Source organism: Macrobrachium nipponense, chromosome 48 (genome assembly GCF_015104395.2).
Source record: "Macrobrachium nipponense isolate FS-2020 chromosome 48, ASM1510439v2, whole genome shotgun sequence".
Lineage (NCBI taxonomy): Eukaryota > Metazoa > Arthropoda > Malacostraca > Decapoda > Palaemonidae > Macrobrachium > Macrobrachium nipponense.
Window position 1 is genome coordinate 10258351 of NC_087223.1, and position 27500 is coordinate 10285850.

The 27500-nt window shown below is 35.5% G+C and overlaps 1 protein-coding gene across 2 annotated transcripts in view; it reads left to right on the forward strand.

Annotated features, from left to right (window-relative positions):
• The window catches only part of LOC135205040 (acetylcholinesterase-like), a 182860-nt gene that overhangs the window by 104831 nt on the left and 50529 nt on the right, over positions 1-27500 (forward strand). Inside the window, exon 3 of one of the 2 annotated variants that reach the window (XM_064235300.1) lies at positions 18467-18607. The exons of the other annotated variant lie outside the window; for it this stretch is intronic. The gene's annotated coding sequence lies outside the window, so the exon portion shown is untranslated. The remainder of the gene's footprint in view (positions 1-18466; positions 18608-27500) is intronic. 2 annotated transcript variants of the gene reach the window in all.

The following is a 27500-nucleotide window of genomic DNA, read 5'->3' on the forward strand; positions in this document are numbered from 1 at the left end:
AGTACCTTTGAAAAATACTGAATGAACGCTTTCTTGATAAATATATAGATTAGATTTTATTACATTAGCTGAAAGGTTTTCGTCATTTTTTATTCTATATATACATCTTTTTAATTCGCTTACTTTTTGTTCTATGTTCGTGATTTGGATGACGATAACTGGTTAAATGTAGAGATTATTGATTATTCAAGTAAAGCATATAATCCTGATAAACCAGTTTATCTTAATTTGATTCGTTTAGCAGATATATTTCTCTCAGTCATACAATTTTATTCATTGTTAATTTCTTTACGCTTCGCGTTGCCTATCCTACATATTACGTAAAGAGCAGATGAAATTATATAATTTCTATTGATTAACGTGAAAGCTGAGTTTGGTTTGCATAGGGACATGTGAAACAGGAAGTTTACAAGTTTATAATTTAGGATTTCATCATAAATCATTCGAATGAAATATAAAAAAAAAGACCATTAATTACTTTGATGTAATTTGTGGACTTGTTTTGAAATTGGTCATCCTATTATAAAGCTCCTCAAAAAAAGTGGTCAGTTCTTTATCCAGAAACTGAAAGACAAAAGCGAAATAATAACTATTTTATTATAAGCCTTTTAAAGTATGTAATAGTTTAGCATCATCATTGAGCCAGCATGAAACTATGGAAAAACCTAGACAAGACTCTCTCATTCACTTGACTGTATAATATTGCCCTTTCGTATAAATTTGGGTGCATTTAAAAAGAACAATGTTACAGCTTCCTTATGGATGAGAATGGCAGATGAAAACGGCAAAAAATATCTTAGGAAGAGACAATGAAAGTTAATTGCACGAGAAAAGCTTCCCCAATTTAGTTGGAAAGGGAACTGTGGCAGTTAATTGCATTAGGAAAAAAATGCTTTTGAGAGTTTTGGTGTAATAGCATAAGGTCCCAAAGAAACTCTCTCTCTCTCTCTCTCTCTCTCTCTCTCTCTCTACTATGTATATATATATATATATATAGATATATATATAGTCTATATATATATATATATATATATATATATATATATATATATATATATATATATATATATACATACACACATACACACACACCACACACACACACACACATATATATATATATATATATATATGATTTATATATGTATATATATATATATCTATATATAATATTATATATATATATATATATATATATATACATATATATAGATATTATATATACATATACATATATATATATATATATATATATATATATATATATATATATATATATATATATATATATACTATATAATATATATATATATACACACTATATCATGTATGTATGTATATATGTATACACATGCAAGCCCACGAAACCTGATCAGCTAGAACGTCCATTTATAAACCCTGAAAATATCAGCCCAAACGGATGGGAGAAGCTGTCCTGCGCCAGAAATGCCTTTCTCGTCCGGAGGTTATTCAGCGAAATGGTCGCCACTCTACATTATGGGGCAGGGAATGGCCTTTACTTGTGTCGGTAAAGGGGGCGTGGGAAAAATGATCATTCCATTATGAGAGAGAGAGAGAGAGAGAGAGAGAAGAGAGAGAGGAGAGAGAGAGTAAGGACGTGCATGTGGAAGATATCTATTGGCAGGGGGAAAAAGAATTTGGATTGTGCACATAGTATTAGGGGAGAGAGAGAGAGAGAGAGAGAGAGAGAGAGAGAGAGAGAGAGAGAGAGACAGGTAGTGGGTTTATAGTATTCTGCATGTTAACAAGAATTAGATCTTAGCTAATAATAATAATAATAATAATAATAATAATAATAATAATAATAATAATAATATACAGTAACATCTCTCCCATATGTAGGAAGTGCAATACGAAAAATGAAACCATAAACCACATAGCAAGCGAATGTCCGGCACTTGCACAGAACCAGTACAAAAAGAAAGAGGCATGATTCAGTGTCAAAAGCCCTCCACTGGGAGCCTGTGCAAGAAACATCAGCTACCTTGGCACTAATAGGTGGTACGGCAGCCAACCTGAGGAGTGATAGAAAACGATCAAGCAAAGATCCTCTGGGGACTATGGTATCAGAACAGATAGGGTGATACGTGCAAATAGACCAGACGTGACGTTGATTGACAAAGTCAAAGAAGAAAGTATCACTCATTGATGTCGCAATACCATGGGACACCAGAGTTGAAGAAGAAGAAAGAAGGAGGGGAAAAAATGGATAAGTATCAAGATCTGAAAATTAGAAATAAGAAGGATATGGGATATGCCAGTGGAAATTGTACCCATAATCATAGGAAACACTAGGCACGATTCCCAAGATCCCTGAAAAGGAATCTAGAAAAAGTAGAGGCTGAAGTAGCTCCAGGACTCATGCAGAAGATGTGATCCTGAAACGGCGCACATAGTAAGAAAAGTGATGGACTCCTAAGGAGGCAGGATGCAACCCGGAACCCCACACTATAAATAGCAACCCCTTCAAGTCAATTTGGAGGACTGTGATAGAGAAAAAAAAAAAAAAAAAAAAATTTTAATTTTAAAAACATTTTCCATGAACAAAGAACAAGTGTTTGAGCTTTAAAGAAAAGAGAAAGATTTAAAATGAATAAACTGAATAAACAAATAAAACTATTCAATGAAATAAATCAGTATATGAATAAGTGAATATGTAAATAAATAACATAACACGCACTTGCATAAATGATTTTAGCGAAAGGTAATTAATGCAAAGTACCACTCAACCTCCTGAATGATCAGACATTTACACCTGAAAGCAAAACGCATTGCATAATCCCCACTGACTGCAGATGACGTGATTTCATCTACGCATGGAACCATAAACTCTCCTCCTCCCCCCCCCCCCCCTTTTTTTTTTATTACACTCGTCTATATTCCCTGAATACATCCTGACACACGCGAATTGTTTTGATTGCTAATCAGCGGAAACCGAAGGTCATATTTACTGATTTCACCCAACTTTAGGCTTTGATGTGTCTCTTGATTTTTTGTACCCAGAGTCAGGTTCTGTATCTCATTAACCATCCAGGTAACTTTAAAGGAAGCGATCGTGACGTGGATATCTGGGTTCGTTCTGGCATGTGGAGTGTCTGCATGGTCGCATTTGGGGCGTTTTAGGTTTTGTTAGCTTGTAATGAAACATTCTGTCATTTTCCATTTGGATAAATATAATATTTGAGTTTGCAATAAACTGTATGTCAAGCATTTTCCATTTAGATAAAGATAATATCTTATTTTGCAATAGAATTTTTTATCATGCATTTTCCATTTGGATAAATATAATATGTTACTTTGCATGGAAATTTTGTACCATGCATTTTCCATTTGGATAAAGATAATATCTAAGTTTGCAATAAAACGTTTCGTCGTGCAATTTGGATAAAGATAATATTTTAGTTTATAATAAAACGTTTGGTAATGCCATTTTCCATTTGGATAAAGATAATGTTTAAGTTTGCAATAAAACTTTCTGTCGTCCGTTTTTCATTTTGATAAAGATAATATCTTAGTTTGTAATAACAACTTTCTGTCCTGCCATTTGGATAAAAATAATATTTCAGTTCGCAAAATTAAAAGTGTCTGATCAACCTACCAATTAGCAGCCCTTTAGCCTCAGTAATTTTTAAGATCTGAGGGCGGATGGAAAAAAGTGCACAAGAACAAGACAAAAAGTCCATCTCAGTAGGTTTCGTTTACTGAAAACATAAAAAGAGACAAACTAAAAAAGAGGAGAAACTCGAAATCACAACACACTGGGAGAATTCTCTATTGATTTTTCTTTAATAGACCGTGTCAGTCCCTTGGATGGGAAATTTGTAAACCGTCGCCTCTCATTTTGTAGAAGAGTTCCTTTTTTCGCTTTTCATTTTCGAGTTGTTTTTTTGGGTTAACATTTAAGCGAATCTAGTAAACATAAAGGAAAGGAAAGGAAAGAGAGAGAGAGAGAGAGAGAGAGAGAGAGAGAGAGAGAGAGAGATGGATACTCATGCCAAAAATGATTACAGATCGACGTAATTCTTTTAGTTATTTTTCGAGTATTATTGAGAATAAGTTCAGTAAGGAATGAAGAGCGAAGGTACAGTGAGAGAGAGAGAGAGAGAGAGAGAGAGAGAGAGTAATAATAAACAAACAAGTAAAACATGAGCGGAAGTTTCTTCGGTGCAGTCGAGTTTTCTGTACATCGTATAATCAAGTCCATCGAAAACAGATCTATCTTTCGGTGGTCTCGGTAAAATGCTGTATGAGACATGCCAGAAGTACGATTAGGGGTAACTTAAACGTTAAATACAATAGAAACTACTGAAGTTAGAGGGCTGCAATTTGGTATGTTTGATGATTGTAGGATGGATGATCAACATACCAATTTGCAGCCCTCTAGCCTCCGTAGTTTTTAAGGTCTGACGGCGGACAGGAAAAGTGCGGACAGATTAAAAAGTGCGGAAGGACAGACAAAGCAGGCGCAATAGCTTTCTTCTCAGAAAACTGAAAAAGGAAAGTAATCAAATCACTTGATAGACGAATGGAGAATTTAACCTCAAGAACAGGAAATCCAACTCAGAATGGATTTCCCAAAGGGTAATAATCTTTAGCCCGGAGTCTCTTGCTGGGAGAAAATAAATTTCGGCACTTGTCAGAAACGCCAGTCTTTCGCAGTCATCAATAAAGGGCCTTCGTCCTTTTCCTCTATTCCCCACACTCACTCTTTTCGCTTCTTATTCCTTCATTCTAAATTCCATTTTATAGCTTCGTCTTATTCTTCTGTTTGTCTTTGCTCCGCGTCGTCAATCTTGTTAATTTTCTGCTTCTTACCCTTTGTCTTTTGTCTTCTTTTTCTTTTCTTTCTCTATCTTCTTCTAGTCAATATCTACTTCCAGATTTTCTATTTTTCCTGCTACAGAGAGAGAGAGAGAGAGAGAGAGAGCAATGCAAGAGATAGGTTTCGTCAAACAAAAATCGCGCCAGGTTTTTTAACAGAGAGAGAGAGAGAGAGAGAGAGAGAGAGAGAGAGAGAGAGAGTAGATCGAAGACAATAATCGATTAGCTAACCTAAGAGAGAGAGAGAGAGAGAGTAGATCGAAGACAATAACCAATTAGCTAACCTGAAAGAGAGAGAGAGAGAGAGAGAGAGTAAATCGAAGACAATAATCAATTAGCTAACCTAAGAGAGAGAGAGAGAGAGAGAGAGAGAGAGAGAGAGAGAGAATAATGCAAGAAATAGCTTTCATCAAGCAAAAAAAATCCATCCAGGTTTTTTAACAGAGAGAGAGAGAGAGACAGAGAGAGAGGACCAAACTGAGATTCCATCGGTTGTCTGTCAAAAAAAAAAACAAAAAAAAAAAAAAAAATGGCGGCTATTATCAGAGGGCTGGATACAACGAGGAAAACTTCAGCTAATTGAAGTTTTCCTATTCCTCTTTCCTCACTCCTCCCTTCTCCCTCTCCCTCCCCTCCACCCCCGAGAAGCACGACAACTAGAAAACAAAGGCCGTTATATTGACCTAACTTCTTGCCAATAGAACGGTTCTCGCGGTAATTACAGGGAGTCCTTCAACTGTAGTTGGCTGCCCTCATCAGAAAATAACTTGACAGATAAGCTGGGAAATTCTCTTCTGTCTGTCTCTTGCTGTTTCTCTCTGTCACTCTTTGTTGCATATATATATATTATATATATATATATATATATATATATATATATATATATATATATATATATATATATATATATATATATATATATATACACACACATGCACTCAAATTTTAAACAGCAACTCTGCTATGAACACTAACTTTTAAAATTGCCCAAAAAAATCCTTGAATGAAAATGAATGATACTTAATAGTTAAAAATTAAGTAGGAGGAACTTTTCAAAAGTCTTAGTAAAAATTACCCAAGAAATTATGACACAAGTTGAACTTTCGCTCGAAAGTTTTTTTTTTTTTCTCTCTATCACACGAAGCGAAGTCCTTTAAAGTCCATGATGACGCGGACTTACAGGATTTAATATTCTGTGGGGAAAGTCTTTAGCTAGAGAGAAGAGAGAGAGAGAGAGAGAGAGAGAGAGAGAGAGAGAGAGAGAGAGAATTAAAAAAGATGGATAGATTTGAGATATACTTCCTTTTTAGAGACAGAGAGAGACAGAGAGTGAGAAAGAATTAGATGTTGAAATAACACAACACATAACTTTATAACTTTGTCATATATTTCCTCTCCCTGGATTGAGAGAGAGAGAGAGAGAGAGAGAGAGAGAGAGAGAGAGAGAGAGAGAGAGAGATCCAATCTTGATCATAATGCTGCCCCAACGTATATTAATCTATATGCATGTATTACTCCCTTTCATATCTGCACATTAATGCGGTGAACTCTAATACTAAATAGATATACAAGTTCCCAAGCACAAAGTTGAACAAGGAAGGGTCACTTTGGTCAGTAGGCTAAGTTGATTAACTTTCCACTCGCCCAACTTAGTTGATATATACTCCTGCTAACTTTAATCCTCGGCGTAGAGGATATGCCCCTGCAACACAGGTAGAACTTAAAGTTGGTTTAATTGATAATAAGTTGGGAACACTTTCCAGATAAGTTTGGAGTGGGTTGCTGTGACAGGGAAATGTATTGCAAGGTTCTATAGTTTTTTTTTTAACAATGAGTCAGAATCTCTCTCACTCTCTCTCTCTCTCTCTGAAGAGAAAATATATTACAAAGGTATGTATGTCTTGTCCCTCTCTCTCTCTCTCTCCTCTCACTAAAGAGAAAATATATTACAAAATTAGATATACCATTTCCCCCATTCTCTCTCTATCTCTCTCTCTTTCTGAAGAGAAATAAGTTACAAATTTATGTATGTCTTTTCCCCTCTATCTCTCTCTCTCTCTCTCTCTCTCTCTCTCTCTCTCTCTCTCCACTCTCCATAGGGATATATATATATATATATTATATATATATATATATATATATATATATATATAAATTTGTAATGTAATACATCATGAAAATACACACACACATATACACACACATGTATAAATACATAAATACATACTATATATACCTCTTTACATTCTAATTCCATGCAAGAGAAGAAACCGAATGATAAAGAGGTTAAATCCCTGGAGGTGAATAAATCGTCCTGAAGAACCATTAGGGAGAAGTCGAGGAGATTCCTGAGAATTCTCTAAGATCAGTTTTTAGATAGACGAATTATTATTATACATTATTATTATTATTATTATTATTATTTTATTATTATTATTATTATTATTATTATTATATTTCTTGTGTTTAATATCAATACTGATAGTGCTGTTATTATTATTATTATTATTCATATTATTGATTATTATTATTATTATATTATTATTATTATTATTATTATTATTATTATTATTATTATTATCATTGATAAATAAAGGAGGAAGGCAAAGGGAAAAATATAATGGATCAATTGCCCAGAAATTCTTTACAGAGAGAGAGAGAGAGAGAGAGAGAGAGAGAGAGAGAGAGAGAGAGAGAGAGAGAGAGAGAGAGAATGTAAAACAAAAAGGTAAGTTTGTTTTATATTATTCTTATCTTAAAAAAAGAAACAATATTACATCTAGAAAGTATTTCGAAATATGCTGCCGAGTTTAGTCGGAGGACTGAGGAACAGGATACAGCTCTTTCATATCTGTCAATGCCTGTCAGTTAGGCTTTCCTCCTGTCAATTTCTTATCTCTCTCTCTCTCTCTCTCTCTCTCTCTCTCTCTCTCTCTCTCTCTCTCTCTCTTAGGGACAAACTGTTCCTTTTCATGTAAAGAATTTTCTAGGCAATTGATCCATCACATTTTTGAGCAAATGAAATCGAATCTCCCCCTCTCTCTCTCTCTCCTCTCTCGGTCTCTCTCTCTCTCTCTCTCTCTCTCTCTCTCTCTCTCTCAGAGACGAACTGTTCTTTTTTATGTAAGGAATTTTCTGGGTAATTGATACATTATATTTTTGAGCAAATGAAATCCAATTACCTCTCTCTCTCTCTCTCTCTCTCTCTCTCTCTCTCTCTCTCTCTCTCTCTCTTATGGTAAATGTGCATACCTAGACGGGTATGAGGATGAATGCAGATCTGCATCCAAAAATAAGCACAAACTTAAAAAGAAGGAAAAGGATATAAGTTAAAAAAAAATGTAAATACATACACCCTGTAGCCATGAATCAAAATCAATTAAATGATTAAATCCAATATAAAAAAGCAACAAATAAAGAAAGGAACAAGGAACATGAAGTGAAGGAAAAAAAAAAAAAAAACAGGCCATCACCGCGCTATGGAATGTCAGTATCGAGAATGCAAGCATCAGCTCCAAGATACAGTGCAAGAAATAAGAACTGTATATACGATGACAGGGGATGGTGCAGATACGGAGAAAATTGCAGATTCATACATAAAATTATGATGAAGGAAGATCAAATATATTGAAAAAGTTGGATTTTTTAATGTCAGAATTTCTGGAAATGAAGACAAGAACAACATACTAGAACAGGAAAGAGACATGGGAAAATCCTTATTATTGTCCATATTAAATGAAGGAGAAAACACGCAAACCATTATAGTGATGAATGCGCAGGGTTTAGTTACGAGTAACTCAAAAAGAAAAATAGAGTTCTTTGAAGATCTAATCCAAACTGAAAAAAATAGATATAATGAATATAAGTGAAACGTGGTATTCCAAAGAGACGACTGGTAATAATGATCAGATAAAGGGGTTCCAAACTTATAGATCAGATAGAAAAAAATAGGAATGAAGGGGGAACAGCTATATATGGGACAGACATAAAACAAGGAAAAATATATGAGAAATATAGTAACTCAGAATGTGAACTAATAGCGGTAGAATTTGAATCTGAAAAATTAATGAACATAGTAATATATAGACCCCCTAATAATAGAAAAATTGGATGATATATGTAGAAATCACAAAGTCTGGATTATTCTCCTATCCGGAGACTTTAACTTTCCTTTCGTAGACTGGAAAAAACGAATAGGAGATTGTGGTTGTATTTATACATATAAAAAAGAGAGTAATAGTAGTGCAGAAGATAAGAGGCAATTCGAAAAGCTATTAGATATGCTACTAGAATACAACATTCAACAAATAAATCACCTGCCAACAAGAAAGGAAAATACTTCTGACCTAGTATTTGTGAACGAGGTGAATTATGTTAAAGAAATAATAGTTTATAATGCGAGTATTTCAGACTATAATGTCGTAGAATTAACAGTCCATTCCAAAGCAAGTGAAAACAGAGATAAGCAAGAAATGAAAAAGTGGGAAGGATATGGAAAATACAACTTCTACAGTAAAAATATAAAATGGTCAGAAATAAATGAAGAATTAAATAAAGATTGGGATAACATATTCGTAAGTGATGATATACAGGTAAATACGGATATATTATATATAATATTAGAGAACAGAGTGGATAAATATATACCGAAGAAGAAAAGTAAACATCAAGCATGCATACTAAGAGACAGAAGGATCTTGTTCCAGAAAATCAGAAAGTGTAAAAAGGTCTTGCAAAAGAAAAGAATGCATGGAAAGTGATGGAACTAAAAAGTAAGATAGAAAATGCAGAGCAAAAGATTATACAATCAAAAGAAAATGAAAAACGGGACTTGGAAGAAAAAACTCTAGTAAATATCAAGCAAAACCCCTAACTATAGTACTCATATGCGATAAAGATGAATAAAAGAAGAATAGAAATAGGCCCTCTAAGAAATGAAGTGAGATTAACGAATGAAAAAAAGGAAATATGCAACATATTGGCAGAACGATTTAAGAGAGAATTCACCCCTAGAATTGATAATGAAGATAATGATACAGAAATAAGGGACAAAAATAGTGAATATTTTTCAGACATAGATATTAATGAAGCCGATATTGTGCAGGCTATTAATGAAATTAAAAATGGATCAGCAACTGGGCCAGATAGTGTCTCTGCTATTTTGTTAAAGAAAGTAGTTCATTCTATCGCAAAGCAGCTTGCAATATAATTAGGGCATAGTGTAGATACAGGCAAGATTTATGATGAGCATAAATTAGCATATATAACCCCTACTTTCAAAAGTGGATCAAGACTAGAGGCAAGTAATTATAGGCCTGTGAGTCTAACATCACATATTATGAAAGTGTATGAAAGGGTAATGAAGAAAAATATTATTAAACATTTAATAAAAAATAATTTATTTAATATAGGACAACATGGTTTTGTACCCGGAAAAAGTACACAAACCCAACTGTTAGTCCACCGTGAGAACATATATAAAAATATGATAAACAGAAAAGAAACATAGTTGGTTTATCTAGACTTTGCAAAAGCTTTTGACAAGGTAGACCATAATATATTAGAGAAGAAAATTAGAAAGCATAATATAGTGGACAAAGAAGGAAGATAGATAAAAGAATTTTTATACAACAGAAAACAGATAGTTATTGCAAACGATGAGAAATCGGATGAAGCTAAGGTAATATCCGGTGTGCCGCAGGTACGGTGCTAGCTGCATTGCTGTTTGTTATTATGACTGCAGAAATAGACAGTAATGTTAAGGACTCGGTAGTGAGTAGTTTCGCCGATGACACAAGAATAAGTAGAAAAATTACTTGTGATGAAGATAGGAACTCGCTACAAAGAGACCTTAGCAAAGTATATGAATTGGGAGAGGTAAATAGGATGGTATTTAACTCTGATAAATTTGAATCAATAAATTATGGAGACAGAGAAGGAATGCTATATGCATATAGGGGCCCTAATAATGAGACAATCACTAATAAGGAAGCACTTAAAGACCTTGGTGTGATGTTGAATAGGAACATGTTATGCAATGATCAAATAGCAATTCTATTGGCAAAGCAAAAATAGGAATGTTGTTACGGCACTTCAAAAGAAGAAAAGCTGAACGCATGATTATGCTTTATAAAACATATGTTCGTAGTCCACTTGAATATTGCAATATGATATGGTACTCACACTACAAAAAGTATATGGCACAAATAGTCTACATAGGTCCTTTACAGCTAGAATAGAAGAAATTAAGGATCATTGACTACTGGGAAAAACTACAATTTTTAAAATTATATAGTTTAGAAAGGAGAAGAGAACACTACATGATAATACAGGCATGGAAGCAGATAGAAGGAATTACCGAAAACATCATGGAGCTAAAAATATCAGAAAGAGCAAGCAGAGTTAGATCAATAGTGCCCAAAACTATGCCAGGAAAACTAAGGAAAGCACACAGGACATTAATCCACTACGCACCAGCAGCGACAATGCAACGTCTATTCAATGCGTTGCCAGCTCATCTGAGGAATATATCAGGAGTGAGCGTAGATGTGTTTAAGAATAAGCTTGACATATATCTAAGCTGCATCCCAGACCATCCAAGATAGGAAGATGCAAAATATACCAGAAGATGCATTAGCAATTCTCTGGTAGACATTAGAGGTGCCTCACACTGAGGGACCTGGGGTAACCCGAACAAGATGTAAGCTCTCTCTCTCTCTCTCTCTCTCTCTCTCTCTCTCTCAGAGACGAACTGTTCCTTTTCATGTTAGGAATTTTCTGGACTATTGATCAATTACATTTTTGAGCAAATGAAATCTAATCTCCTTTCTCTCTCCTCTCTCTCTCTCTCTCTCTCTCTCTCTCTCTCTCTCAGAGACGAACTGTTCTTTTTCATGTTAGGAATTTTCTGGGAAACTGATCAATTACATTTTTGAGATAAGGGAATCCAACCTCCTTGTTTTTATTGCATTCTCTCTATCACAGATCATTGTAAAATACCTTCTGTGTTATCAACTGTTCGTGAAGGAATTCCTCGAATTGTTCACTTGCTTTGTTTCTTCATGAAGAGATCTTTGAATTGTTATCTCGTTTTTTATTTGTTCATAAAAAAGGAAAGTTTTTTTTCAGTTGAGTTGTTGATTTGGAGGCGTTTTCAATTGACAAAGTTTTGTCAGTTTTGGGAAAAGTTTATATATTTTATATCTATAAAGAGTTTTTTAATGTGAATATGTTGCGTTTGTTGAAGGACGAATCGATTGTAGACAACAGAAGAGAGAGAGAGAGAGAGAGAGAGAGAGAGAGAGAGAGAGAGAGAGAGAGAGAGGTTGGATATACATATAGACTAAGTGGGCATATATCAACAACGTACAGAGACTGGTAAAAGCTGTTATGAGTAAGTGGCCACACACACACACACACACACACACACACACAAACCACAAAGTCTGGTGAGAAGAAAAAAATATGTGCCAAAGAGGTCTGAAAGATAAAAAAAAAAAAAAAAAAAAAAAAAAAAAAAAAACAATAGAGTCTGGAGAGGGCAGTAATGGGTGCCAAAGAGAACTGAAATCTCAATGAATGAAAAACAAAACCACTGCTCTATTGAGAATCCAGGTGAGGGCTTCTCACCTGTAATGACTGGGGTGGTTAATTAGTGGACCCCTTTATCAGCAATTGCCAATAATTACTGGTCAATTTTTGACCCATTGTGAGTGTTGATGAGTGGTTATTTCTGCCCTCTGATGACGGTGGGTTGCGAATTGTGTTGTAATGTCTGAATGTTATTTTCTGTAATATTAATCTGGATGTTATTTATGATTTGAGATTAACTTTATGTTGTAATTCTGATTTGTTGTGATTTTTTCATTGAGGTTTGCGTTACAAATGTGATTCTGAATGTAACTATAACAGTGATTTTTCCTTTAAACATCGTAATGTAATTCCAATTGTCACTGTATTGAAGATGTTATTTATTGAAGAAATTCATTGATATATGGGAATTTTGGATAATATGCTTTCAGACATTACAATCATATTTGAAAGTAATTTTGTTATAATTTACTGTTAATGTAATTCTGAGTTATTTGAACACTGCTCAAATATTAATAAAGAATATGAAATTATGGTTTAAATTGTTTATATATGTATATATATATATATATTAATATATATATATATATATATATATATATATATATATATATATATATATGTATATATATATAGAAAATATATATATATATATCTATATATATATATATATATATATATATAGATATAATATATATATATATATATACATATATATAAATACACACACCAGTATGAACTACATTCATACACACTTAATCATACCAAATGCGCAGTGAAAGTTCATCACTCAAACTTGATTAAAAATTATATAGTTTAATGTCTTCGAGCGCATAACCTAATAATCATTCATCACGATAATCCGATGTATTGCAGTACGAAAGAATAATTGAATTATCCCGTGATAATTTCGACAGAGGAATAATATCTGTTATGTTAGCGTATAATTGGGTTCAGTTATCCTAGGCTATTAAAGAGCGTTGTTTGGAATGAATCACCTGTGCTTTATGCACTCACGAATGAATAATAATAATAATAATAATAATAATAATAATAATAATAATAATAATAATAATAATAATAATAATATGGTAATTATTATTATTATTATTATTATTATTATTATTATTATTATTATTCCCCAAGGCCGTAGGACTCTGCTATATTAATATAAGACCAAGAAACATACTACTATGGCAAATATGTTTCTTCTGTCGCGTACAGGACTTTATTATTCAATATATAGGATTGCAGATCCTAATTGAGGCCCCAGATATCCTACGAAAAGCTCCAACTAGGGATTCTACGATAGTAATACGCCCTATATAACCCAGGAATTCTGCGTAGGACTCCGCTATTCCTGGTAGGAATCAACTCCGATTACGGTTCAGAAAGGACTTTAGATTGAATTTTGACAAACGGCAAAATGCCATCATCAGCAGTATTTTGTGTGCGCGTGCGAGAGAGAGAGAGAGAGAGAGAGAGAGAGAGAGAGAGAGAGAGAGAGAGAGAAGATGCAATTAAGGAGGTTGTAGATATTGATTCTTTGTCGACCTTGACTTTAAATCACTCAGAGTCAAGTAAAATCTCTCTCTCTCTCTCTCTCTCTCTTACTTCCAAATTTCTGTCCGTTCTTGGAAATTGTAAATGCTCTCTCTCTCTCTCTCTCTCTCTCTCTCTCTCTCTCTCTCTCTCTCTCTCTCTTCCTACTAAAAGGTGAAGTTGCAGATTTTGCTAATGGGTAAATTTTCACATACACACATACACACACACATATATATGTGTGTCTGTGTTTCTCTCTGTGTGTGTAAAGAGAGAGAGAGAGAGAGAGAGAGAGAGAGAGAGAGAGAGAGAGAGAGAGAACCAGCCTGATTTCTGTCTTCCTGAGAGAACTTCAGAAACATCTGCTCAGATTTATTAACGAATTGACTGACACGATCTTTAATTTCTGCTGCAAAGAAGGTGATGGCACGCATAAGCAATAAACAACTCGACCTCTGTTTTTCTCCCTTTGCTTGTGATTGCTTGACTGGGTTTGTTTGCTTTTGCGTCTGTTTGCCTTTCTCATTTGATTTTTGGTCTTTATGGGTTATCGTCTCTAGCCAGTTGTCTTTGGGTATTCTAAGTTCTCTTTTCTTATTTTAATTGTATACTTGCTTGAACTTAGTAATGCATAATTTTTACCATATATGCATATATATGCAAACAACATCTCTCTCTCTCTCTCAGTCTCCTTGGTTTGTCTTTATCTCTCTCTCCTCTTGCTTTCCGTTCTCTCCCTTGTTTCTATTTTCCAATCTAATTTTCCTCTCTCTCTGTCTCCTCTTCTCTCTCTCTTTTCCTCTGTCTTCGTCTCTGTTCTCTCTCGTCTCTCCTTGTCTCTCTCATCTCTCTGTCTTCTCTTCTTTTCTCATCTGCCTGACTTTGTTTCTGTTTCTTCGTACCCAATTTTCACTTCTTTTAACCCTGCTATTTCTCACCACCTCAGTATCATAGATGCGTTATAGTAAGCGTTATCCTGTGCGTCACTCTCTCTCCACTCTCTCTCTCTCTTCTCACTCATCTCCTCTTCTAGCTCTTCTCTCTCTCTCTCAGGTTTTTCCACTTGGCTGCCTATTGATCCATTTCACTGATTGGTCCCTGGCCTGTTCTTGTTTGAGCTTATTTCTGGGTCGAATGAGATGGAACCCCATTGTTTACTTGGGTGTTTTTGTTGGACCAATCACGGCTCCTCTCTGTCCTTTGTTTTTGTTTTACGATTTTGTTTACTGGTCGCAAAATCTATAGGAAGAGATGGGGTCTGCTGGCTGGCTGGCAGGAGGTGGTGGGAGGTGGGTTGGCCGGTGAGGGGTAGGGGGAGGGGGAGGGAAGGCGGAGGGAATGGGTGGAGGAGGAAGTGGCTTGTTGGTAGAGTAAGTGTATGAAATAATCGTTTTAATATTCTATATTTTTATAGTTTTTTTATTGGGTTGTTATAAATTGATTGTGTATAGTTTTTTATTGCTTAGTTCATTCTTCTTCTTCTTCTTCTTCTTCTTCTCTTCTTCTTCTTCTTCTTCTTCTTACTATTATTATTTTTTTTTTGCTCTATCACAGTCCTCCAATTCGACTGGGTGGTGTTTATAATGTGGGGTTCCGGGTTGCATCCTGCCTCCTTAGGAGTCCATCACTTTTCTTACTATGTGTGCCGTTTCTAGGATCACACTCTTCTGCATGAGTCCTGGAGCTACTTCAGCCTCTAGTTTTTCTAGATTCGTTTTCAGGGATCTTGGGATCGTGGCCTAGTGCTCCTATGATTATGGGTACGATTTCCACTGGCATATCCCATATCCTTCTTATTTCTATTTTCAGATCTTGATACTTATCCATTTTTTCTCTCTCTTTCTCTTCAACTCTTGTGTCCCATGGTATTGCGACATCAATGAGTGATACTTTCTTCTTGACTTTGTCAATCAACATCACGTCTGGTCTATTTGCACGTATCACCCTATCCGTTCTGATACCATAGTCCCAGAGGATCTTTGCCTGATCGTTTTCTATCACTCCCTCAGGTTGGTGCTCGTACCACTTATTACTGCAAGGTAGCTGATGTTTCTTGCACAGGCTCCAGTGGAGGGCTTTTGCCACTGAATCATGCCTCTTTTTGTACTGGTTCTGTGCAAGTGCCGGGCATTCGCTTGCTATGTGGTTTATGGTTTCATTTTTCGTATTGCACTTCCTACATATGGGAGAGATGTTATTTCCGTCTATCGTTCTTTGAACATATCTGGTTCTTAGGGCCTGATCTTGTGCCGCTGTTATCATTCCTTCAGTTTCCTTCTTTAGCTCTCCCCTTTGTAGCCATTGCCATGTGTCATCGCTGGCTAGTTCTTTAGTCTGTCCTCATGTATTGTCCGTGCATTGGTTTGTTGTGCCAGTCCTCTGTTCTGTTCTGTCATTCTCCTGTCTCTGTATTTTTTCTGGGTCTTCTTCTACTTTTATTAGTCCCCTTCTTCCCATGCACTCTTGAGCCACTCGTCTTCACTGGTTTTCAGATATTGCTCCAGTGCTCTGTTCTCGATGTTGACGCAGTCCTCTATACTTAGTAGTCCTCTCCTTCCTTCCTTTCGTGTTATGTATAGTCTGTCCGTATTTGCTCTTGGGTGTAGTGCTTTGTGTATTGTCATATGTTTCCTGGTTTTCTGATCTATGGTGTGGAGTTTCTGCCTTCGTCCATTCCAATATTCCTGCGCTGTATCTGATTACTGGCACTGCCATGTGTTTATGGCTTTTATCATATTCCCGGCGTTGAGTTTTGACTTAAGTATCGCCTTGAATCTCTGCATATATTCATTCCTGATCGTGTCCTTCATATCTTGGTGTTTTATATCCCCTCCTTCCATTATTCCCAGGGCCATATTTGTATCCTGTCTCATCTATGTGTTTGATGTTGCTCCCATCTGGTAGCTTTATCCCTTCAGTTCTCGTTACTTTGCCTTTTTGTATGTTATTATTATTATTATTATTATTATTATTATTATTATTATTATTATATTATTATTGATATATTGTAATTGTAATTTTCTTTTTATAATAATAATAATAATAATAATAAAATAATAATAATAATAATAATAATAATAATAATATAATAATAATAATAATAATAATAATAATAATAATAATAATAATAATAATAATAATAATAATAATAATAATAATACTCTTTATTAAAAGTAACCAAGATCAGTCCACCCTCAGCTTCCCAGCCCGAGGATGTCTGGCAGCTCCAGACGAAAGCTCGCTTTAAGAAAGAGAGAGGGAGAGAGAAAATCGTTAATGACTTTGATGACTATGGTATCATAGTTTATCTGTAAATTTCAAATATATACACCTATTTTGACCCTGTATTTTACCATGACCTCTATAGGCGCTCTACTAGCCTGTTTAAGTAGCACTGAAAAAGCCGCTATTCGCAAAATAGAGAAGAATCTCTACAAGTGTAACGCTGCTGGTAGCCATTACTTTTAATAAAGTATGCTTGAGAGAGGGTCTGCTTCCTAAGTACAATAATAATAATAATAATAATAATAATAATAATAATAATAATAATAATAATAATAATGATAAATTTATGCTTGCATACATTCATGTGTATGGCCTCATGTATGTAAATAAAAATGAACTATATGCATAAATGTGCATGTATGAACATTAATGCTATCTAAAGTAAGTTAAGTATATATGTATCTATTCAAATATACACGTAAAATGTATCAATTTTACATTGTTAATATATGTATGTACGTATGTATGTATGTGTGTATGTATGTGTGTATGTATGTACACATTCTTGTCATTAAGTCCATGTAGAATAAGCATCTCTACATCCAAGAGAATGGAGGTCAAATGTCCATTGGAAGTCATCCATTAACAGGTCTTCTCTGATGTACTATTCTGTGACTTGATTCGAGAGGAAGTCTTTGATCACCATCAGTACCGTTACTCCCTTGATAGCATAGAATTGAAAATAATGCTCCTTTTACTGCTGCGATTCATGTGACCATTATTGTTTTGCTTGTCTTGCTTAGCATTAGAATTGAGGTGATTTACATCTATGTTATATTAGAGACCTCTCTCTCTCTCTCTCTCTCTCTCTCTCTCTCTCTCTCTCTCTCTCTCTCTCTCTCTCTCTCTCTCTAAGACAAAGTAGATGCCAATTTTTTTCTTCAAAAATTACTAATTCCACTCCTTCATTGATAGAAACTGGATTAAGCCCCCCCCCCCCCCCCTCTCTCTCTCTCTTTCTCTCTCTCACACACACACACACACAAACACACAAACAGACAGAAGGCTAACTTCTTCTAGTGGAATTACATCTCCCACTCTTTCACTAATAGCAACTAAACTTTCCTGAAAACGAAATTCTCTCTCTCTCTCTCTCTCTCTCTCTCTCTCTCTCTCTCTCTCTCTCTCTCTCTCTCTCTCTCTCTCTCTCTCTCTCTTTCTTTCTCTCGCCCCCACATTCATGAATTCTCCCTTTTTATCATTACAGATACCTCGTCCTACGAACTAGTCGCCCAGTCTTCAAGCTCGCCTGATGAGCTTAGACGTAGCTAGCTCCGGATCCCAAGGTCTCTTTTGAGGACCTCCATAGAAATCCTAAAGACAAGGAGGAGCCAAGGAGGATAGGAAGGTAATGAGGAGTTCCTTTGATATCTTGACTCTTTGGAGAGAGAGAGAGAGAGAGAGAGAGAGAGAGAGAGAGAGAGAGAGAGAGAGAGGGGGTTACTTGGAGGTCGCCCCTGAGGACGTTTGGGCTCTGTGATTCCGTGAAGACAAAGATTCAAGATGAATTTGATTTAAAAGTGTTTAACTGGAGAGAGAGAGAGAAGAGAGAAGAGAGAGGAGAGAGAGAGAGAGAGAGAGAGAGAGAGAACCAGGAAGAAGGAATATATACAGATAACATTTAACAAAAGGTTAGAAAATAGAAAGAAAAGGTCCTCTATTCCAAACAACTTAACTGTCTATCTTACTGAAATTTATTCCTACTGTCTATCCACCTATCTTTTTTCATTATTTTCTCTCTCTCTCTCTCTCTCTCTCTCTCTCTCTCTCTTTCCCTACCCTCAATTCAATCTATTTCGTGCAAAATAAAAAAGCACATACCTGTTTTCTAATTATATCTCTCGACATATCCGAAACAAAACTTTCCTCTAAAACTTAAAAAAAAAAAAAAAATCCCCAAAAGGTTGAGATTCAATTTCAAATTCCATAAAGTCGAAGCTTTAGCTCCTGAAAAGAGAAGCGGAAAAAAAGGTAACTGTGTCAACCCGAAATGGATATCGGATGTAGAGAGAGAGAGAGAGAGAGAGAGAGAGAGAGAGAGTGGTAGTATAGCTCTATAACGCATCTATTTATTTATCTATCTATCTATCTATCTATCTATCTATATATATATATATAATATATATATATATATATAATATATATTATATACAATATGTGTGTGTATGTATGTATGAGGAAATAATATCTACCAGGGTTCGAATCCTGCTTGTTCTGCTCGAAGAGCAGAATATTATCTGCTAGTTTTTTGTTGTTGTTGTTGCGATTTCAAAAATATTGCATAACTATGAGATGAAAGGTCTTCTTTATATTTTAAAATGATAAATAAAGATAGATATAGGGTAGTTACTTCTCTCCTCCTCTTCTTCTCCCTCTTTTCTCTTTCTCTCTCTCTCTTCTCGCTCTCTCTATCTCTCTTTTTATAGCGTTTCCAGTGTCTAACACTGGTCTCTCTTCCTCAAGTCTCTCCTCTCTCTCTCTCTCTCTGTCTCTCTCTCTCTCTCTGAATGAATCACAACGTCCTTGAGAGCAAATGTCAGACTATGCAAACGTAACATTTCACCAACAACGACCAAAATATCGATCTTACAAAGCAGCCAACATTCTGGGACAACATTGCTTTGAATGAAGTACAGAATGTTATATCATTGCTTTGTATTGTAAAAGCTGGTGAATTGTCGTATGCGAGAATGAGTGCATGTTACTGATTCGTCAGAAGTATAGTCACTTTGTTGTTCTCTCTCTCTCTCTCTCTCTCTCTCTCTCTCTCTCTCTCTCTCTCTTTCTGTGTGTGTGTGTCTCTCTCTCTTCATTGCTCTGCCAAAACCGTCCCACTCAGCCTAAACACATTCCTGGAATAAAACCCGCCATCTGTGTTCCAATAACATTTACCCGTCTTGCCGTCTTCCTCTGAATGCAAAGTCTGCAAAAAAACAATAAACATAAAGATCAATAGTTCCCATTTTCGATAATCGTCCGCTCACGCATCAAGAACCACGTCGTCGGCGGAAGGACGAAGACAAAAGAAAAAAAAAAATCAACCAAGTCCACAGAAGTACCAACAACATTCCGCGTGACCTTAAAATGACCATCAATATTGGAACGATTCCTAGTTCCCGGGGATTCCCGGCTATTGTTAACCCAGTTTTATTTGGGATGCACTTCTCCAATACATTCTGTCTCCGGTTGGGGGTGACCTTGGAATCTGTCATTCCTACTCTGCCGAGTGCTGGCCTTTTTTTTTTTTTTTTTTTTTTTTTAGGCTATATTTTCCCGTTCTTTTCCATTGTATTTTGAGCTAAAAGATGCAGAGTATTTTGTAACGTAAGAGATCCGAGAGGTCTTTTAAATGACAAAATACAAAATACAAATGCAAAATCGTTCCAGTAAATATTTTGTAACGAATCTAAACTTCTTAATTCAATTTGCAAAACATAAAATTCTTTGCAATTTGTATGGATGCTTTAGATTTGAATATGTTGCAATATTTCTCAAGGCATATAAAATTGCAATACTTTGTATTGACCTGACCTTAATGACAAGATTCTGACCTCAACTGCGTGCATTTGCATCCATTCTCTTTGAATAGTCTTATAAAAACTTCCACAGTTTGTGAATTCTCATGCAATGATGTTGCATGTCTAAATCCCATGCAATTGTTCTTCGTGTCTCAAGGTAATCTTGCACAGTGATGTTTCATCTTAAAAAATCCCATGCAATGATGATACATATGTAGCATTGCATGCAATGATTTCATATCTGAATTCCTAACTCAATTTGGGGTGTTTAACATTGCATGTAATGTTGCTTCTTAAAACATCCCATGCAATGATAATACATATGTAGCATTGTATGCAATGATTTCATATCTGAATTCCTAACGCAATTTGTGGCGTTTAACATTGCATGCAATGTTGCTTCTTTCCAGGGACTAGTGTGTGTGCTTGTGTATGTGTACGTGTGTGTTTGTGTGAAGGTGGTGAGTGGCGCATAACGATTTGGAGTTCAATGGTCTGGATTTCTATCTATCTACCACATTTATAAATTGATAAATCATTAAATAAATTAACTATATATACATAACACAAGTACAGCTATTCCCATCGGTATACAACTCCCTTATGACGTCATTCATAAACCCAAAACGTCAAACAACCAACCCACAGAAGTATCACCCAACCTGACCAACCAAACTCCCAAAAATCTAAAGTCTTAAATATTTCAACCAAACCTTCTGGTGATGACGTCAGAACTCAGAGCGGTGCCGGGTGGAGGAATTTTAAGGCAAAATCGATCGACTGGACAGAGTACGTAGAGGTCAAAGTACCTTGCACAGCAGCCTTAGCTACCTTTGACGTGAATAAGTTAAGGGGAATCGCGCTTAGCAACTTAGCATGTGGCGCGCAGGCGCGTATGGCAGAGTATACGCGGTGTAGGGTCATTCTAGATTGACCTGTGGTTTGTATTGGACTATATATTGATTTATAGGTAATATATATACAGGTTATATAGTAATTTCGATATTCTTGAGGGAAATTTCTTGCGTTAGATTATAATACTAATAATGATACCAATAAGAATATCAGTATATTATTAGCATTATTATTATCATTATTATTATTATTATTATTCATTACACATTGTATAAAATTAATTCAATACCTTTCTTGGCTTCTTCCCGTATTCAAATAATAATAATAATAATAAATAAGAATAATAATAATAATATATAATAATAATAAAATAATAATAATAAAATAATAATAAATAATAATTATAATAATCATCAAGCTGTATGGTAAGAGCATCAAGGAAATAGATACCCTAATAATTCCAGACTGTAAGGATTGTATCTGGGGACATCAGGATGGAGTTTGGAATAGAAAAAGGCGCCTTAGTCAACATACAAAAAGGCAAGTAACGAGAACTGAAGAGATAAAGCTACCAGATGGGAGCAACTTCAAACACATAGATGAGACTGGATACAAATACCTGGGAATAATGGAAGGAGGGGATATAAAACACGAAGAGATAAGGACACGATCAGGAAAGAATATATGCAGAGACTCAAGTCAAAACTCAACGCCGGAAAATATGATAAAGCCATAAACACATGGGCAGTGCCCAGTAATCAGATACAGCGCAGGAATAGTGGAATGGATGAAGCAGAACTCCGCAGCATAGATCAGAAAACCAGGAAACATATGACAATACACAAAGCACTACACCCAAGAGCAAATACGGATAGACTATACATAACACGAAAGGAAGGAGGGAGAGGACTACTAAGTATAGAGGACTGCGTCAACATCGAAAACAGAGCACTGGGGCAATATCTGAAAACCAGTGAAGACGAGTGGCTAAAGAGTGCATGGGAAGAAGGACTAATAAAAGTAGACGAAGACCCAGAAATATACAGAGACAGGAGAATGACAGACAGAACAGAGGACTGGCACAGCAAACCAATGCACGGACAATACATGAGGACCGACTAAAGAACTAGCCAGCGATGACACATGGCAATGGCTACAGAGAGAGCGCTAAAGAAGGAAACTGAAGGAATGATAACCGCGGCACAAGATCAGGCCCTAAGAACCAGATATATTCAAAGAACGATAGACGGAAATAACATATCTCCCATATGTAGGAAGTGCAATACGAAAAATGAAACCATAAATCACATACCAAGCGAATGCTCCCGGCACTTGCACAGAACCAGTACAAAAAGAGCATGATTCAGTGGCAAAGCCCTCCACTGGAGCCTGTGCAAGAAACATCAGCTACCTTGCAGTAATAAGTGGTACGAGCACCAACCAGAGGGAGTGATAGAAAACAATCAGGCAAAGATCCTCTGGGACTATGGTATCAGAACAGATAGGGTGATACGTGCAAATAGACCAAATGTGACGTTGATTGACAAAGTCAAGAAGAAAGTATCACTCATTGATGTCGCAATACCATGGGACACCAGAGTTGAAGAGAAAGAGAGGGAAAAAATGGATAATATCAAGATCTGAAAATAGAAATAAGAAGAATATGGGATATGCCAGTGGAAATCGTACCCATAATCATAGAGCAATAGCACGATCCCAAGATCCCTGAAAAGGAATCTAGAAAAACTAGAAGCTGAAGTAGCTCCAGGACTCATGCAGATGAGTGTGATCCTAGAAACGGTGCACATAGTAAGAAAAGTGATGGACTCCTAAGGAGGCAGGATGCAACCCGGAACCCCACACTATAAATACCACTCAGTCGAATTGGAGGACTGTGATAGAGAAAAAAAAAATAATAATGATATATTATTACTATTATTTTTATTATTATTGTTATTATTATTATTAAAATTGAAATAGAAAGAACAATAACAATAGAAATATTATAATTATCATTATTATTATTATTTTTACTAGCAATATTATCATTAAATAATCATTATCATCATTATCCATCACTTCATCCAGGCGTCCCGACGCGTAAATGAAAACGCGAATTTCGACGCAAAATCGCATTATGCTTCCGGGAAAATATTCTATATCTTTGAACATTTAAGAAGATTAATTCCGCGTTCCCCAGATTATTTTTATAAATTATAATGGTATTTTATGCTTGGCCTATTTTCACCCTATTTGGGATTCGTGGAATTCGTTAAGTCCCTCATATTACGAATTTTGAATGGAAAGTGTTTGTGTGTGTAGATATATGTGTGTGTATGTGAGTGTGCGTTTATATATATACATATATGTATATATATATATATATATATATATATATATATATATATGTATATATATATGTATGTGTGTGTGTGTGTGTGATATATATATATATATATATATATATATATATATATATATATATATATATATATATATATATATATATATAGATATATATATATATATATATAGATATAGATATGATATATATATATATGTATATATATATATATATATATATATATATATATATATATACCAGGCTCTAAATATTTGTTTCTCTTTTCATAAAACTATAAAAATTCTTTAAACCACAGCTTCGTACCCAAACACCAACCCTTGCACTATCCACTCCAGTACTGAACGTATTACTATATACCATTATGAGAATTATCCCTCCCCAATACATCATTGAATTGAAATCTATTCAACAAGATCATTAGAGATCGAAATACCAATTTACTCTGACGAAAATAAATCAAATCCAATTATAGATAGCATAGAGAATTCTATTGCCTGGGATATTTTATTTAGAAGGAAAATGGAACTGGATAGAAAAATAGATTTAATAGAATCTGCAAATTGATTAGGGGGAAGTGGAGGTGATACAGAGATTGAAAGGAAGGGAAGTGGAAATTGATAATAGAAGGGTTAGTGACGTAGTGATTGGTTGATTGTTGGTATAGAAAGAAGAGATGGGTTATCCATCATTCAGGGCTAGAGCGGAGCTCTTTGAAAAGATAAATAAAGTAAAATGAAAAATCACAAAATATTAGGTTAAATGGAAAGAGATGGACAATCTTAAGTCCAGGACAAGTCCAGATCTGTTTGAAAGAAATACAAAATAAAATATATATATATATATATATATATATATATATATATATATATATATATATATATATGAATATGAAAATCACAAAATATTCTCTGTACCGAAAGAGTAAGGTTAAATTTTGAAATGTAAAATGACTCACATTAATCTTTAGTGGGGCAAGGAAAAAGTAGAGGGCAATAAATCAATGTAAAGAGATATAAAATAGAAAAACTAAAGCATGAAAATACATATAATTAATGCATTGCCTAAAAAAAAAAGAATCTGGTAAAACTCAGAGAGATAAAACAAGTAACAAGCAACATGAAAAATAATACAAAAAAACATTAACCAAGATATTCCAAAGTCTTGGAAGAATGAACTACAGGTAAACCCACCTTTGCAAATTGATGAAAACCTACCTGAGAACCAGGTGGGGTCAAAAGGGGTTGTAAGGAGGCTGGAGGTTGAGGGGTTGAGGCAGAAAGAGAGAACGGGGGGTGAGTCTACTTGGTGAGGTTGAGGCAGGTAATAATCGGGTCGTCTGTATGCATGAATTCAAACAAATTTCGTATTTGCATGGTAATCAAGAACTCTCACGAGGGTCGTATGGCCTCAACAAGGAGTTTTGAGAGAGAGAGAGAGAGAGAGAGAGAGAGAGAGAGAGAGAGAGAGAGAGAGAGAGAAGTTTTATTTTTGGTGGATATGGAGTTCTAGATCAAGAGGCTGAGAGTGTAGCCTGTTTATTCAGCATCTAATCGAAGGAGAGAGAGGAGGAGAGGAGAGAAGAGAGAGGAGAGAGAGAGAGAGAGAGAGACGAGGAGAGGAGAGAGAGAGAAGTTTTATTTTTGGTGGATATGGAGTTCTAGATCAAGAAGCTGAGAGTGTAGCCTGTTTATTCAGCATCTAAATCGAGAGAGAGAGAGAGAGAGAGAGAGAGAGAGAGAGAGAGAGAGAGAGCTTGCACAAAACGAGAGACAAAGAAAGGTTGGATTAAATTAACAAGATCATAAAGGGGGAGAAGGGTAAACGATAGTTTAACTTAATCAGAGAGAGAGAGAGAGAGAAAACTTCTCTCTACAGGTACCATCCACCCAAGAGAAGCCTAATTAAGAAATGCCAAGCCCAATGACCCCCGTGACATTTTTTTTTTCCAAAGGCGTTCCCACCCCTACCCTCCCCACTCCCCTGTGGGGGGGGGGGGGGGGGGGCATCTGCTAAGAGATTCAAACACTCTCGCTAACGGCTCCAGAGCGCCGATGGAGCGGTCTGCAATGAGCAAACTTCCACAAACTTCGCTTGTGAACTGTCTCTGTAATGGTCGTCGGCAAGAGAGAGAGAGAGAGAGATGAGAAGAGAGAGAGACTGTTAGGACACAAACAATATTCATTGACAAAGATTATTTATTCCAAGCAGCGCTAGAGATAGAAAAGGGAAAAGAGGAGGAGGAAGGAGGAGAGAGAATGGAAGAGAGAGAGAGAGCTTTTTGCTTTCATTTTTTGGGGGGGTAATGCTAAATTATGGCTTTAGATCAAGAAAGAGTGACAGTCTAAGTATTCTACACTTTTAGAGAGAGAGTGAGGAGAGAAGAGAGAACGAGAGAGAAGAGGATGAGAGAGGAGAGAGAGAGAGAGAAACTGTAGGCCACACTTATTCATTGGACAAGATTATATCCAAGCAGCGCTAGAGATAGGGAAAAGGAGGAGGAGGAGGAGAGGAGGAGAGAGAGAGAGAGAGAGAGAGAGAGAGAGAGAGAGAGAGAGAGCGAACTTTTACTTTCATTTATTTGGGGGTTTGCTATTACGGCTTTAGATCAGAAGAGTGTATAGTCTAAGCATTCTACACTTGAGAGAGAGAGAGAGAGAGAGAGAGAGCAATGAATATCTCAGTGATTATAGTCTTGTCATGCCCAGTCAACCTACCGATGAACATTGACGATATCTTACTGGTTAGTTGCTACGACACGATGTTAAGCCTTTATGCTCACTGGGCTTTACTTGGAAGTGTTGATGAAATATAATGTTTCTCTTAATGGAAGAGGCAATTTTGTCCTCTTTTCTTGCCCAGACATGAAGGATAAGTATATAGGGTGAAAAATAAAGTGCAGAGGGTTCATTGGGAAGGGGTGTCCTACTGGGTGTAACATGTTGATATTCTATGAAAAGTGAGATGGTGTGGTCTGACGTGTGTCACGAGGTTGACTTTAGAGCAAGAAGGACTTATTTCAGGATCTGAATGAATAAAACATGACAATGAAGACGAGAATGATTGAGTAACTATGAAAGAAAACGAATAATTCATGATATTTAGATAAAAAAGAAACATTAAAAAAAACTTTAAAATGTAAAAAAAATAAAAAAATCATATCTCCTCAAAAGAATAGCATTTATCCAACCTAATCATTTTGGTACCAAAGAGAAAAATGAACTGCTAAAAAAGAAAACCTTGGAGCAATTAATCCAAAAGGAAAAGAAAACAAGAAAAAAAAAAGACAGAAAGAAGAAAACAATTCCAGAACCGGCAAAAACACTTTAATGATCTGGACGTAATGATGGGAAGGCTTCGACAGTTCCCTGATGATTGGGGGAGCGGGGGGGAGGGGGGGGGGTATACAGTGTGATTTATATCTTTCTCTTTTCTGTATAATCGTTAGTTTTTTTTATTCTGGAGTAATTCTTGTATTTATAAAGAATTTTTTGTTTTAGGGCAAT